The sequence below is a fragment of the Corvus cornix genome, chromosome 1 (genome assembly GCF_000738735.6).
Source record: "Corvus cornix cornix isolate S_Up_H32 chromosome 1, ASM73873v5, whole genome shotgun sequence".
Classification (NCBI taxonomy): Eukaryota; Metazoa; Chordata; class Aves; order Passeriformes; family Corvidae; genus Corvus; species Corvus cornix.
In genome coordinates, this window is record NC_046332.1 from 88501100 (window position 1) to 88515844 (window position 14745).

The window sequence follows — 14745 nt, forward strand, 5'->3', positions numbered from 1 at the left end:
ATCTCCAGGAAAACCAGGCTCCCATACCCATAACAGGGACTTGTGAAGGCAAACACCATCACTCTGAGTGTGCCCCGGCTTCCTTCCTATTTCCCCAACTTTTACTGCTGAGCATGACACCATATAGTGTGGGATATCTCTTTGGTCAGTTGGTCAGCTGTCCTGTCTTGTGCACCCCCAGCCTGTTCACTGGTGGGGTGGGGTGGGGTGAGGGGCAGAACAGGTCTTGACTCTGTGTAAGCACTGCTCAGCAATAACAAAAACATCCTGTTATAAACACTGTTTCCTGCACAAATCCAAAATATAGCCCCATATGAGCTGCTATGAAGAAAATTAACTCTATCCCAGCCTAAACCAGCTCATACCTGAACTTGCTAATCAATGAGAAAAATTAGACAATAGTAAGAACAGTCATAATGAGAAAATATTTTAGTAGTAAAAGAAATAATGGTGAAACAGAATATTTCAGAAAAAGGGAGGGATTTATCGAGGTCAGTAATATGCTGTGAGCAGCTGGCAATACTTTCATATTTATTGCACGATGTAATTAACTCTTAGATCTCATTCCTCTTGCTGTAGCTATTGCTTTTCAACTAATATCCCTAGTGAGTAAGAATGTGTAGCAAAAGGACAACCTCTTCCTGAGAGAGCTCAGCAAGAAGGATGCAGCAGCAAGGGGAGTGCCAGCAATCAGGACATGATAGCAGCTTGTGCAGGGAGCATCTGTGCTGTGACCTCCAGAAATACCAGTTAACAGGGTGCACTGGAAGAAAGCATTACTATGGTCCCTCTTCAAGGGGCAATGGTGGGTGCCCACCCGTGTGCAGTCAGGGCTGCTGCCAGCTGTAAAGCACCCATGGGAAAAGCATGCTGGATACAGGATAATGCCAGCAAGCAGGATAGGGAAGGACACTGTGAAAGGCCCAAAAGCAGTTTCTGAGTCTCACTAGGGGAAGACATTGGTGAAGGATGCAGAACCAGGGGCTGGGGGAGGTAACTCCCCTTGTAGAATGGCTCAAAACTCCAGTGAATGGAGCAGGCATGTGTCTATCAAAGCCAGAGGGAAGAAGCTGCAACAGATGGAAAAGAGCAAATGTCCCGGCAGGGGTTCCAAGTGGACTATTTAGTGCTCTGTGTGTGTGCCAAGGAAATACACCGGCTTAAACTGCAAAAGTTCAGGTGTGTTCAGAGCAGCAAAGGAAGGCTGTATGAGATTCAGAAAAGTAGGTCAGCATTTCAGGCTGGAAAGGCTGATAGAGATCATTTTTAATGTGAGAAGGATAAAATTCATATTTACGAGAGAGGTAGTCAGAGAAAGAGGACCAATGATATCTGCACGGGAAATCACCAAATTGCTATGGATGAAAAACACAATATATAAGTAACAAAAGATAAAAAAAATTGTGAAATTTTCCTTATTTTCTTGCTGTTGTGTTAGTTTTGAGAACTGACACTTTCAAGCTTTTTTCCCTGCAGCCATTAGATCCTGAAAACTCACATTTAATTGTCATATATGAGTGGAAACTACTATTTAAAAGCCTGTGGGAGACTGGAAAATAGCAACAAATATTTTCAAGCTTCCTTTTTTCATACATACTCTTTTAAAATTTTTCTATTTACATATATGGATAAAATACAAACACTGAGAGTGGAAAGGGAGATTACTTTATCTTTATATTTTGTTTGCTTTTTAGGTAGGACAATTACACTTATTGTTTTGCCAAACTCACTATACTTGAGAACCTTAAAATTAGAGGTGTTAGGTTATATGAGTAATATCCTGAACCAGTGAAAAGGCCTGGAAGTCTATTGAGCTAAGTTGCTTAGTTAATTTCATTTTGAGAACCTGTTTCAGTGTTAATCATAAGTGAACCTCTTTTTTCCTTTCCTTCTTTGGTTTCACAGGTATTAAATTTCAAGAATTAATATTAATTCTTGTTTATTTCTAGTCCACCCATCCTCATGGAAAATTTTGAGTACCTTTCAATCATAAGAAAAGAGACATAGACTGAAGAAAAGAATGCCAAATTCTGATTTTCAGAATTTTCTTTGGCAGGGCAGATTGAAGCCACACCAACAGCGAACAGCTGGTCAGGAGTAGACATCCAAACTGAACATCATACCTTACTTATTTTTCTACTGTCCTTGTGGGAGAAAGTTAGAAAAAAAACAAGTATCTGTCAAGAATAGCCACAGTGAGCTGTGGGCACAGGTATTAATCATCTGCAACTTCCCTTTTACATGTGCAAACACTAGTCAGATCATTAGATATCTCCTCAGCTTTCTCACCAGTAAACTATTCTGCTAAATACAAAATTATCATAAAAGGTGCTTGAAGTTAAACTGCTGTCACCTGTGCCAGGTGTTAATTTAGACTCATTATTTGGTACTAAGCCTAGCTCCTTTTGCTCCTTGCTCTAACGTATCATCAGCAGTGTTAAGGGGTGAAAATAATGAGTTATGCACAAATGTCAAAATAAAAGGGATCTTACTTTTTTAGGATATCTTGGAATAAACCCTATAACCCTTTAGATAGCTATAATCATGACTTTACCTATGGGTAAATTTCCCATCACAGAAGGTTGCACAGGGTGAGAAAACAACATAAAAATCAAAGTCAACTACCCAAATATATTCAGCTTCAATACTACATGATGATGAATATTGATAATATTTGCTGTGGTGCACAGTGTCTTCCAGGTGCTGTGTGAAGGCAAAGCACAGACAATTCAGTGTCAGGGCATCCTGAGATTTATGCCAGTGCTAAAATCCTGTGTGTAAAATGGAGAAACTTGCACAAAAAAAATGAGCAGTGTGTACACATAACACAGGAACAGTGCCAGGAAAAAGAGACACTGCTTCCTTGACCCCAAGTTTACCTTTACTTCCCTTTGGCTTTCAGGTGACTGAAAACTATGGAAAGGAACAAAAGAACAGGCTGAAACCTTTCATTCATCTTGCACCACAAAAAAGGAAACAATTCACACAGAAATTGTTTGTACGCTTCTTCAAACCAGGCATCAGGACTTGCTGCTTACAAACACCCAATGTCCTAAGATATGACATAAAATTTTACCATACTTAAGATACATGTAAAAAATATATGTAATGTGAAAAAAATACTTTTTTTTCACTCATTTTTCCCTTGTACATTCACTGTTGTTTACATATGTTCTGCATGTTTTGCTTAGTTCCAAAAACTGGTGATATTGTAGGAAGTGAATATACTATGGCAAACACATTTTTCTCTTGGAAAATGGAACAGAAACTCTTGGAAGCTGCTCCTCTTCCATTTAGGTCTGATGGGGATGGGAAGCTGCAGATGTGTAGCACAGGTGTTAGAACTAGGAGAAGTCTCTTAGGGCTGAAGACACTCAAGGCTAAGTCATACACAGATGCGACAAGCCATCTGAGTTGATAGGTTGGCAGAGGAACCACAGGAGCTCTTTGCTCCCTGGATCAGCAGCCAGAGGTTAAAGAGGCCCTTTGGGCCACCTTTAGGGCAGCTGGACAGAACCCCTGAGGCTGAAATTGGTGGGGATCTGCTCGAGGCAGCCAATGGCACTAAGGGCATAAATCGATTGAACATGTGGATGGCTACCTTGCAGTGACCTGATAAAGAGTTCAGCCTCTGCTGACCCCAGGGGCTGCTCAGACACCTTCCCCATGTGTAGACACCTTAGTGGTGAACATATGCAGCTTACTGTGCCTGGAGTAGTATTCCACTGACCTCATCCTTTTGGCACTTATGAAAGAAAAGCTAGCTTTTGTTATGACTGCTTTATCTTTGAGACAAATCTTCTTTTCCTCCTCTGTAAGCTAAGCTATTTCTACATGTACACATTAAGCACATACACACATATATAAACATCTATCTATCTATCTATCTATCTATCTGTCTTTAACAGTGTCTCACTGTGTACAACTCCCATATTCTCCTCATTTCTAAAAGACTCTCTGTCTTTAAGTGTATTTGGCTCTGTCAGCTGTAATGGCTTTAGCAATACAAAATTACAAGGCTCACATTACTGCTGCCTCAGATGGACCCTTTGGCTTGAATTCCACTTAATGATAAATATTCCAAAATTGTTCCTCATCATTTTCATAAATATGCAAACATAGATTCAAATGAAAGTGATGACTGCTGTCAAAAGTCTCAACAATTTGAAGGAGCCTTTTCAGGAGCTTTTTCCTTGTTTTTCCATTGTGTAAAAATGCCTGATACTGATTTACCAAGAACTGCAGAGCAGATAGAACAGCTGGTGCCAAGATCAGATTTACATGTCTTGTTCCTAGGTAATGTAAAGAAAGGCAGATGTAGTGATCAAGCTCAAAACTTCATATAAACAAGTTTGCATGAATTAGGTTAAGTTCCCAAGCTCAAATGAGCTCACTTTATTATTATTGTTGTTATTTTTGTTATTGGTGGGGTTTTGTTTCAGCTTGTCTTGGTTTGTTGGGTTTTTTTACCCAGCCTTCCATTATGTGCAAATTTTCCTGTACTATTTTTTCTGTTTCTAATGGATAAACTTCTGCTATATGACAGCATTAATTCTGCTTTATCTGCTGGAAGAGGAATGCTTTCACCGAAGAGGAAAGGAGCTACAGTGACCTCTGTTGATGGAATTAAGCAGTGTATTTAAAGAGCCAATAAGGAAAGGCGACGCATTCAAATCCTCTGCTGTAAACCAATAGAACCAAAAGTAAGCTGTGCTAAGAAGAAATAAGTTTCGGGCTGAATATGAAAAAGAATGACACCCACACTTAACACCCACTGAAGTCAGAACCCTTATCAGAGTAGTTGCCTTTTAAAAACTATCTTTAGGAAATTTTTTCTTTTTTTTTTTTTTTTGGTGTAGGATTAAAAAACATTAGCATAAAGAAGACAGAGGACATAACACAGAAGGGAGATGTGGGTTTTTTGAAGTTCTATACTCCATTCCAAAAGTTTATATCACCGAAAGAAAACATCATGCCTCTATGTATTACATGATCTGAATTTAGTGACCAGTTCCCTGTGCCAGACTGACACACGATATTCTTGAAGTTTTGAGGCAAGAAGCTTTCCAGTTGGCAGGCTGCCTGTGGAAAAAGAAGTATCTAGGAACTGTCATGCCTTTATGACCAAGAATTTGGAACGTGTCTTTATGGGCTAGCTCTGATACAGGAAAATAATTAAACACGTAAATACCCACAAGGATCTGGACCTTAATGCTTAACTTGAAGGTTGGAAGCAGTCTCATTAAAGGCAAGCATTTAAAGGTTGATCCCATATGAATAAAGTTATTGAAATCAATAAGAAATCTTCCATTAAGAGCTAAATAACTTGTGGAAATGACAGTAGTATGTCTTTATTTTTTTTCAGACTTGGGCCTTTGCTAAGGACTAGTTGGTATTAAACAAAGGCATAAATGAAGGACAGGGCTTTGTGCTCTTAAAGTTATTTTATGTTTCCAAACTGCCCAGTAAACAATTGGTGTCCCCACTGTTTGTCTTTTCCAGGAACCACAGTGATACAAATTGGTATTGTTTTCCTTTAGTGTCAGGTGTTATGGTAGGTCTGACCATGATAACCATGATAGAATTTTCAGGTATTTCAGCTTGAAAATGCCTCCACCAAAGCCTGAGAAGATTTATTTTTAGTATACTTTACAGAGCCACTGCTGTCCCTAAAACATCCTTCTCACAAGAGACAAACGGGTATTGCTAATGACATTTTATTAGTATCTACTATGGTATTCTCATTCAGGGTTTGTACAGAATGATTTCTGCAAGTGTAAGGAGGGAAAAATACCAAGTTCATTCTGGTTTTAATAAAAAATACTAAAAAATGTACATAAAGAGATATTTTGATAGAGATAAATGTAAACCCCAAAATAATAGATCAGTGCACTATGATATCATTAACTAGATATTAATAGTGTACTTGTTCTGTCAGTCTAAGAACATCAAGATACACAAAGAGTAAAGAATTAAAACCAGTCTGAGTCTGCATATGTTATAGATGCCATAGATATTATGGTGTCTTTATACAAATTTCACAGTAAAGCCAGATACTTATAGCTGCCTCTTTGAGAACTAAATGCTGCCAGGCAGGAAGGAAGTATTGATGTATCGTCTGTATATAATTAATTATCCTGGTGAAGATCTTCATTGACTGCTGGGAAATTATGTCTGGATAGTCTCTCTGCATGAGTCTGACAAATTTTTGTGCACAGTGGTCAGGATATGAGGTACAGCTGGGTGGTAGCTTAGATCAAAGATTTCTTTTCCTCAATACATTATCATCCTACACAGACCTCTACATGTTAAAGGACATCAAATACCCACTCACCATGCTAAATATAAACCAAAAGAAGACTGTTCCCAGAAGAGTTTACATATTAAGTAAATTAACTATATGTTAGAATAGCACATAGAACCATTCTATATAAAGAATAATTTTTTTCTGCTAATTGTTATCCTACCTTGTGGTAAGAAATTTTTTTTAAGTTGCTTGACATAATTATAAAAGGAACCTTTGTAATTTTGTACATAGCTACAACTTTTGCAATGAGGCTGAAATCACCTATGCTCTGACATCTGAGCTAAAAACAAGCTCCAATTCCACATGTATTATCTCTGTGACCTCAGGTATCATTTTAGGAAGCAGGTTGTGACTTGAAAGGAATCAAAATATCTTATTGCTGCTTTCTACTCTGCATTCTTATTACCCAGCATTCATGATTTATAATTTAGTTCTTTTCCAGTTTAATCTTATAGTGCATTTATGAACAAGTTCCTGAGTTGTTATTTATGTACCAGTCTTTAGAGGTCATCTCTTTTGGCTTATCTTATAGAAGAGAAAGGAAAAAGTCAGCAGTCATCTTTTTTTATGTCTGCAAAAGTATCTTTTTCATACAATTATAACTGTTTGACAGGAATTTGCTCAAAGTTAATGAATATCTTTGGATAGAGATTAAAAACAGAAAATTACATCTTCAGAGATGTACTTTTCTTTAAATTACTAGTATGTGAAAACTGTTTTGGAACTTTAATTGCTGCTACAGGCTTACTACAAAATAAACTTTGCAATAAACCCTGGCTGATCCTTATCTATAACCAAAAGATCTCCACACTGGCAATAGTATAATGTAGGGTGAAATCATATTTGGATTTGGAATTTTTTTGCAACTGAGTTCAACAAAGCAGGATTTTCTCTTCAAATAGACCCAAACTTCTCCTCTCTGTATGTGGAGATTATCTGGATCCTGCAGTAATTGCTGGTTTGGTCAACTGCTTGATTTTCTACACTGAGGAGACTTACATACTTTCTGGTTTTGGCCTTACACAGAAGCATTTGGGTATCATTTCTCAGGGTAAACTGCACAGTTCAAACCCAGAATTTGAGTGACCTCCTGAGTTGGAAGCCAACTTCTCAGCTCAGTGCCAGCTCTGAATCATAACAATTATGCCTGTTTCTGAAAACTGCATCTGAACCTGCCGTTCTTTTGACCTATGTGATTTTGGAAATTTGTATCTATCTATTCATCCTATTTTAGCATGATACAGGTGAGAGAATCCTGACCCTCAATCCCAGGAGAGAAGGCTTCATCAAATGCTCCCAGGGAGGCAACCACTAGAAAGTTGGTAGGTAAAATCTCTGCTCATCACAGAATCACAGAATGGTTCAGAAAGGACCTCTGGAGGTCATCTACTCCAAACCCTCATCCATGGCTCCTGTCCAGTGAGTAATCAATTAAAAAATACCTGGAGAATGCACACACCTACAAGTTTCTCAGCAAGGGTCAGAATTCATATTCCATCCCAGCACTGTAAGAACAAAATTCAGGAAAAGAGATAAAAGCAGTGAGCCATGGAGGAGGAGGAGGCACCTGTCCTAGGCTGGCCTGTGATATTTTAATAGTAGCTGTGGGAAAATGTAGGATTTGAATCCACCACATTTGGCTTCAGACGTGTGCCCAGCTTATTAAGGCAGGGCGTCTTTTGTGCTCAGCTCTAAGAGGCAGAATCTACAGGCAGTGATTGATGGACCTTTTCAAAGTGCCTGCTGCTTTCCAGGAGCCCTAAATAGATCCCAGCGTGCCACTGCTACAGGACAGATGAGGCACCCTAAAAATAAAATTATGACTACATTTTACTGGGGAGTTGAAGGAGGTTTGAGAGATTTTGGTCTTTTTTAGAGCAGCATCTGAACACATTTTATGTGATGCTAGGGCTGATCTTGTGAGCAGTTGTTAAAAATCATGCTGATACTTTTTACAGTCGTTCTGTACCAAGATACTTGCATGAACCCTAAAAAAGCAATTTCCAGAATCAGAATAGCTGTACCATCACCTGTATCATGAACCCCATGCCCATGTTCATTTAAGAAGCTCATCTGTTTTGCCTTACAAATGCATCTTCTCACATGTGTGGGGTACTGAGCTAGTCTGGGAATCCTAGGACTGCTAGGACTGGACTGCATGTAGGATCAAAAATTTGTTGGCTCTTCACTACTGGACTTCTTACAGCTTCGAGTTTCAAGGTATTTGACTTCTGCAATAGAAAACACAGGTCAGACAGATTCCTCTTTCCTCTCTAAGGTTTTTTTTTGTTAAACAACTGCTCTGGTTTATTTCAAACATGGAGGGATGGTGTTTGCTACAATTACAGGACTGGCACCAACATGCTGGTCAAGCTGAGATGAGAACCAAACTGCTTATGTGACAAATTTACTTCACCACAAGACAAGCAGAGGTTAATTGCACAGGACAGACATACAGCCTCTGCTCCTCTCCTCATAAGTGGCGTTTTCCAAGGCACCTGCAAATGGAGAAGGGGATTTACTTATTTTATACACCAAGAGGTGACAATTTCTAACAAATTATGTTAGAAATTTTGCTAATTCTTTATTTTGGTAGTGTGTTCCTTCCTCATAAAGTATAGACGGAGATGCCATATAGATGCCATGCAGGAGGAGTTAAAAAAAATGCTGGTAGTTAATGACTGTGAATATAACTGCTCCACCTTTTTTTTCCATGATGCAATGTTCCAAGAGAGACTGTTGCATAAGAAAGCAATCAGAGGCAGGTTAAATTACAAGGAAATGGATACAATCTTCTCAATAAAGTAATGCTATCCTAACATGGCTTCTACGAGTAGGTTTGTTTGTTGTAGGCATTGGAACACACTTTGCCATTCATCTGCACTTTTCAGCTTTGGTACTTAGGATGGTTTTCTTCAGGGTGTAGTTTTTCATTTGTTGGGTTTGTTGTTTGTTTTCCCTAGGGCTTTTTTGTTTGTTTGTTTGTTGGTTTTTTGCCCTGTGCAGCCTTTTCCCTGATTAAAATTATGCTTACATTTTGATGCCCATATGTAATTGCGGGATCAAATCCTACTGCTTTTTCTTGACTTTTAAATGCTTGCAATTAAGTTGAGAAGTCTAACATTTAAGTATCTATGCCCAGCTGAAATGGTTTATAAATGAGCAGATTGTATATGCATACATGAAGAAAGGGAAAAGTAATTTAGAATGTAGGACTGTTTATTAGAGCTAATTAAATGGAAGATATAAAAAAATAAATAAAATTATACTCATATATATATGTGCATATATGTGTGCATGTGTGTTTGTGTGTAAATTAATTGATATAGATATTAAATATATATATAAAAGGAAAAGAGGCTGTCTGCTAGTCACTGAAGAAGCAATAAATTTGCTCTCTACTAAACTATTAGCATTTCAGTATAATCAAAACCAGATAGATGAAGAGGGTATAGGAGCCAAAGTGATACTGTGATTACCAAAGCATTGTCAGTACTAAAAAAGTTCATCAGATCTTTTCAGTGGTATGTTACATATATCTTGCATTTAAAAAGTTTATCAAACACTGAGAAAATTAACTGAAGTAATTTCACTGAGGCAGAGAAAATCTGACATCTTCCTCATTATGCCAGTGTGTCCAGTTTGTTTCTATAGCAGTGAGCAACCATTAGCTTGTTAACAAAAGCTTCCACTCTTTTCAAAGCTTTCCAAGGAAGTGTCCACATTTTCCATTCCTGAAAGCTCCTGTATGCTCCTATCTTCCCAGTTTAAAATGTCATATAAATTCTTTGAGAAGTTTTATAATATCAGCAATTTTTGCTATTACTGTTCATTTTTTTCTTTTGAAAAACTGTGATAATGAGAGTGTTGTACCTTTTTCTTGATACTCTTTTGGAATGTTAAATGAGGCATAGGGTTCAATAGTATCTTTTTTGAAATCATGAGAAAGCTCTTCCTAGGGAAAAAAAAAAGGATTTTGATGCCTGGCTTCTGCCTGCTCTAAGGACTGCAGCTTTGCTCTCTTAACCCCATACACTGATGCAATTCCACTTCGGAAGTGCTAAAATCCAGGCTGTAGGCTGGGGAGGTTTCCTTGTGCAGCTGAATGTCGTACTCTTTATCTCTGGAGCGCAGAGGCAGAATTTAACAGCTGTAGTCCTTTTAAATCTAAATTTATGGTGTCTTCAAATCAGAGGCTTTCTTCCAACTCTCACAGCCTCGCTGACTGTATTCTACCAAATACACTTCCTCTTTAAGAAGCAAAGGGAAGGGTGGACTTTCCCATTATATGTCTTCTTGAATGAATGAATGATCTTCTTTAAGTTCTTACCTGATTGTTTTGTGTTAACTTTCCCAAAGACAGGATTATGCGAAGAGGTGAAGAAGATTTATTTTTACACATGAATCATAGGAACAATGACCTGGACTATTTATTGAAAACAAGCCACACATAACATTCTGTGTAAAATTTAAAGCCAAACTCCACCAAGTCAAGTGGAAAACCTATTTTCACACCAGCTATCTATTGGTTGTAGAGCCAAACAGCTGAGGTAAGCACTTAAAGACTCTGCAAGGGTTTTTTAACATTCTGCAGTGAAAATATAGTCACATAAGCGATGCTAATTGACTTCAGTGGTTAGGCTGGATAAAGAGAAATACATAATGGAAAACTGAGTAGAGATAAACAAAACACAAGCCAGTGGAAAGAATTATTAATCAACTCTTGAAACACATCTTTCTGAATCCTAACAGAAAATTATACATAGTCTATAAAAATTACCACCTATTCTGGTTTAATTATTTTTCTAGATAACATACGCTCACAATTTAAGTCTGACATACACAGTATTAGTGTACAGACACTTAATTCTCTGTCTGACCACTGCGGCAATTCACAAACTACCTTTCAGTGCAATTCAAATTGCAAAACACCTTCTTTGTATTGGGGCTACTTCTGCTTCAGCTGCCAGGAACACTTCCCTGCCTTCAGTGGGATACATATAGCATGTATCCCACTCTCTCAAGAGAGAGTCAGCTTCGAGGATTGTAGAGAATCTAAGGTAGTGTTTACGCATTTGCTAAAGGATGGTTCCTCGGAGCTAGTGATGACCTGAGGAAGCACTGGGTGCATTTATTTGTATTTTGCAGGTGGGTTTTTGGGATAAAGAGGAGAAACAAGAGGGTGTCAGAAACAAGGTACAGATGAGAAAGGGGCCATGGGATGAACAGCTCCCTATACCATGTATAAATGCTGTTCCAGCTACTGTTATAAACTGACCTTCACCGCTGCTACGTGATGGCATTCTGTAAGGCAACCCAGTAGACATTTCTAGACTCTTGCTTAAGATCTGAGTCCTCTTAGAAAAGCTCTTATCAAGGGCCGAATTGTGACCTGCTATACCTGTTCAAACCAGGTCATGTCGGTGAAAGGGGAAGCAGAGTTTAGGCTGTGCTTGACTGAGAATAGGGTGGTAGTTGATTTCAAGACAGAGCACAGTAGTCTGGGCACATTTTTTGCTTGCTTCAGAACTGCTTGAGAAACATTGTAACATTTATTTTTAAATGAAACTTCTTCAGGGAAAAAATCCACAACCCCCCAGCATTTTTGAAAGCAACGCTTCTTCCACACACTTGTGCCACTAATCTAGTGGCAAAGAGTGAGTCGGAAATGTAGCTTAGCAAGATTGGGTCAGTCTTTACCTTGCCCTTTGCAAACAGAGGTTACATCTCTATGCTCCAAAGGTTGTCAGAGTTGTAAATATGGGCTACAGCACTAAAGGAATCACTTCAGTCTCCAATTTCAACACTTGAACTCATGGGAAAGTGTTAAGAAATATGTTCATCATTTCTACCATAATCTATCAAACTCTGCTTTCAAAGGAAAATTCTCATTTTTGTTGATGGTATTGCAAGGCTAAAACTGGAGGCATTCTTTTAGTCATTAACTTTTTTTGCCCCCAAAGTTAAACATTTAAATTAGTATTTCTGTATTCATGGCAGTGACAGGTGCTAAGCTTGAGAACAGTGGCTACTTTTGACAGCCAGAATGGGGACACAGCCTCAGAAATCATTCAATGACTAAGTGTCCTGGTGCAGAGTGAGCTAAAGAGGGGATTTACTGTTTAAACATTAAACATGTTGCTTAGCTATTAAACAATTAGATTGTTCTAAGCCTTAAGCAAAGGAGACCAGTCTGTCATCTCGAATTCTAGGTTTCCAGTAAATGTGCCCAACAATGTAATTTTTCAGTGATACCAAGATCACCTGAAACACAAGTAATAAAAGGAAAAACAGTACAACCACTCTGTGGGCACCTCCTCTTGATTTTGCATGTCTTATAAACAGAAGGGCACTTTACTTTGAAGTAAAAGCAGAAATTAACTTCATGGGTTATTAGTCTTCCTGGGTTATATATGTTCCCCTGGCTCCAGAAACATCACTTAGTCCACATAAACAGTAATTTATGGCAGGTCCCTTTTTCTGTTCTTGGGAATGATATTTAATTCTGATGCCCTGTGGTGCTGCTAAAACCTCTCTGTTATTTGCTGTGAGGCACAAAATGCTCTCTCAGAGCTTCCTGTCTGAATCTGCTAGAGATGCTTACTCATGGTGAGCAGAGTGCAGTGTACACACCTGCTGGCTGGGGAAAGCCTTAGGAAAAGTCTTTCGGAGAGTGTTCACATGGGTGCAATTAATCTGATACCCAGATTAGCCCTGGCTTTCAGGAGATGGTTGCCTGTAATCCACAGAGGCAGCAACACATTGCTCCCCCAGGGCTTCACGCTGGAATAACTGTGACTGGTGCTGTGACTGATGCTGAGTATGGCCCAAGGAAACCCCAGAAAAGCAGAGTTCATCACTCTCAATTCAGCACTTCATTTACAGGGCTGCTTTTGAAGATTTAAAAAACTGGTATGCTCCTTCCCTCATGTTCTGTGTCTATAGCCAGGCAACCTGCTGCTTCTACCACTCCTGGAATCCTGGAATATTAAAAGACTGCCGGTACCTATCCTCTTTCTCAACTCTTTCCAATTTAAAAAAAACAAGTTGTGCAGACACAACAGCTAACATAGTAAGGGCCTTAAAATGGCTAACCAAAGTTCAGACCTGCACAGCTAAATTGCTGCCATTAAAGTGCCCATATGAGCAAGGTATCATGCTTCTGGTGGACCTGGTTTATGGGGACGGTTGCTAAGCAGTCCTGGAAAAGGCTGTAGAAAAACACATCCTCAATGGACTATTGATTTCAGATAATAAATCACTTGATAGCTGAGATATTCATTCACTAATTAATGGATTTAGAGACAGAGTTATTCAGCCAAGGCCCTGATGACACAGTACTTATAAAAAGAGTCTAACCCCTAATGGAATAGACTTTGAAAAATGATTGTTAACATAATATGGGTGAGTGACCAGCCCCCCTCCCAGAAGACCACTCTCAGTCAAGCATGTTTGTATTTTATAATTCTTAAATCTTCATTGAGGCTACTTCTAAATAAGTAAAAAACCTCTATGTCCCCTCTTTGGTGTCTGTTTTCACTTAACTCTTGGAACATCATGGTTGCATGTACTACAAGGCACAATAACCTTGTGTTATTGTGATTCCCATACAGCTGCAGATGTCAAGATGAACCATCTCTTTGCCTGATATAGCCCAGAAACTCCCTTCCTTTTTCTAATGGAAAACTAGATTTTTAAACAAATTTATTCTAGTAACGCACTAATATATTTCAGCAAAGTGGTCTGCCTTTAAGTCTCCTGTGCTTTAGGGGAAAACACTTTTGGGGAAAACTGGAAAAGTCTTCGGTTGTTTTGGAGAACTTATTAGGAACAATGGTGAAACTTATGCTTTTCTACTGAACCAGGAACACAGATTTTACAATATTTCTATATGGGCTGTGTCAGGGAACATTTAAGATGTATGAGACAGTAAGCTTCTCTGCACAGGGCTAATTTCCATTAAAATAAAACATCAGCAATAGAATATAACTTTTTTTTTTGCTTAAAATGTCTGTCAAACTAGAACAGCAATGAAAATGATGGACAAATATTTATTAATATATTTATGGTTTTCCCCCCAACCATTTTGGTTTTTGATTATATTTTCTAGAGAACACCTATAAAATTTCTTGTAGGAGATGCAGTTACTGAAATAGTCACAGTGACATTTTCCAGAAATGCTTTCTTGACGACAAAGACAGGTCAGAAAATCAAGTATGAAATTACAACTCGATGATTTTTAGGGAATCCCTAAAATATGGAGCTAAATTTATGATACAGTGAAAATTCTCATCTTTTTCAAATTACCTTTTTTTTCCTTTTCACTGTGAAAGCAAAGTTTTGTTAATAGCCATAGATTTATCTTTCCTACTATAAAGATAAAGCTGGATTAATAATCACAGACAGTGTACACCCGTGTAACTCAAAGCCATGCTTAC